Source organism: Schistocerca americana, chromosome 2 (assembly GCF_021461395.2).
Source record: "Schistocerca americana isolate TAMUIC-IGC-003095 chromosome 2, iqSchAmer2.1, whole genome shotgun sequence".
In the NCBI taxonomy this organism is placed as follows: Eukaryota; Metazoa; Arthropoda; class Insecta; order Orthoptera; family Acrididae; genus Schistocerca; species Schistocerca americana.
In genome coordinates, this window is record NC_060120.1 from 905,761,375 (window position 1) to 905,763,690 (window position 2,316).

The window sequence follows — 2,316 nt, forward strand, 5'->3', positions numbered from 1 at the left end:
AATAATGATTTAATGACTATGCCTTAAAAAAGTGGTAGTAGGAAATATCACCTTCAACGATTCTTTAACTACAAATAGTCATTTTTGCTTCTTATTTTCCGTTACTTAACTTATAGTAGAGCTTTTTCAGTGTCCAAGTACGTAGTGTATTTTCAAGATCTGACATTAATAATTAATTTTTGTAAAAGTATGATTAGAATAGGAATTCGCAGTTATTTTATTGTTCCACCATTGGGAATATGAAACTATTTATGTACAGTCTGTGTTCCTCCGTGACTTAACGTTATTTTCATGAAAAGGGAAACAAAAATGGGAAAGAATGAAGGGGTTCATTACATATGAGGTAGGCTAAGCCTTTGCCTTGTCGATTTCATTGTTAAACACCTTTCCTACAAGGGAAAAGGCGCAGATAGCGAAGTTGGCGAACAGTGTTGTGACAGGAGTAACAGGTGATATTGTTGCATTCGGTTTTGTGGAACACCTGTTATGTGGAAACAAGTTTACCACACACAGACTGAGCTGTGAGCAGTACCCTGTCAACAGCGGTAATGATAGGTCGAGTTCTGGTGCAATCCGCAAGTCATTATTATTTTTGCTAACATACGCACAAATTATTGGAAAATGCATTTATTAACACTTCTGAATTAAAAATCCGTCTCTGATAATTAGTAGCAGTGGTTGCAAGCCTTACCAGGCTGAATTATGCTGTTGCAACCATTGCACCACTTTTCTTCGAGGAGGTGTAAGAAAGGCAGTTCTTCAAGTTTCGCAGGAGAGCTTCTGTAAAGTTTGAAAGGTAGGAGACGAGGTACTGGCAGAAGTAAAGCTGTGAGGACGGGGCGTGAGGCGTGCTTGGGTAGCTCAGTTGGTAGAGCAGTTGCCCGCGAAAGGCAAAGGTCCCGAGTTCGAGTCTCGGTCCGGCACACAGTTTTAATCTGCCAGGAAGTTTCAATTCCAACCATCGCTTCGTAATTGAGAAAGAATTCTTTAGCGGAGGCATAACTTAAGAAGTGGCACGATTTGCAGATAAACTTTAGTTTATTAATGTTTCTTTCATATACAGTGTCAGGACTAATGGTCAATATGCAGTGGTACGACTGTGTTGATCATTCGAAGTAAAAATTGTAGCAAATATGCACTCTGAAGTGCACACATTAAGAGCTATGAATACTTGTTGAACTTCGCTACTGCGAAACAAATCTCCTTGCTTGAACAAGTGCTCATAGCTCTTAAGGTATGCATTTTAGAAGCCATGTTTACTAGACTTCTTTCCTGTCACATCCCTGAATACTGATCATTCCTCCTGGAACGCCTTGTGTCATTAAGACTTTATTGACACTCATAGTAGCGATCACCTCAGTAGTAAGTTGTCATACATTACATTCAGATTCTTTTCATAACTGCTTTCAACAGCTTCAGTGTAACTAAATGCAGATAAGCACTTCGTGCGCCTTCACCTAGTGGAGCGTTTGAAGTCGGCCATTGTGGCCGAGCGGTTCTAGGCGCTTCAGTCTGAAACCGCGCGACTTCTACGGTCGCAGGTTCGAATCCTGCCTCGGGCATAGATGTGTGTGATGTCCTTAGGTCAGTTAGGTTTAAGTAGCTCTAAGTTCTAGGGGACTGATGACCTTAGGTGTTAAGTCCCATAATGCTTAGAACCATTTGAACTATTTGGAGCGTTTCATGCTGACCAGCTAATTTTGGAAGGTCAAATGGGAAAGTTAGCGTTGAGTGGAAGGGGGGTACGGTTTTAAATTGGAGGCTGCACAACTAACATCGTAGTTGCATACAGTACATTTAAGTCTCTCAATGAATCACAACTGTTCGCAGCTCGTGGTCGTGCGGATGCGCCCGGGTTCCCGGGTTCGATTCCCGGCGGGGTCAGGGATTTTCTCTGCCTCGTGAGGACTGGGTGTTGTGTGATGCCCTTAGGTTAGTTAGGTTTAAGTAGTTCTAAGTTCTAGGGGAACGATGACCATAGATGTTAAGTCCCATAGTGCTCAGAGCCAAATTTTTTTTTTTTTTTTTTTTTTTTTAATCACAACTCTGTGGGCAATACAGTGAAGAGCAGCGCATATAGGAAGTTTGTCTGCATTTTAAGCAATGACTTTTGCGTACAAAGTTTACACAAGGTACGTACATCAACTGTGTTACAGAAGGCGTTGTGGACATTCTCTGTTATATCGCTTGGTAGCAGTTTATGGCTTTGTCTGTTACGACGTTCGTTACAGGCCACAGACATCCCTTTTTTAAATCTGATTCCTCATTTAGTAGCATAGAGAGACAGTTCATTCGCTACAAGGTTTGTCACAGTCT

The 2,316-nt window shown here is 41.5% G+C and overlaps 1 non-coding gene across 1 annotated transcript; it reads left to right on the top strand.

The window, feature by feature from the left end:
- Positions 1–849: 849 nt before the first annotated feature.
- On the top strand, positions 850–924 carry Trnas-cga. Its single transcript has one exon. It is a non-coding gene; the product is annotated as a tRNA-Ser (tRNA).
- The last annotated feature ends 1,392 nt before the right edge of the window (positions 925–2,316 follow it).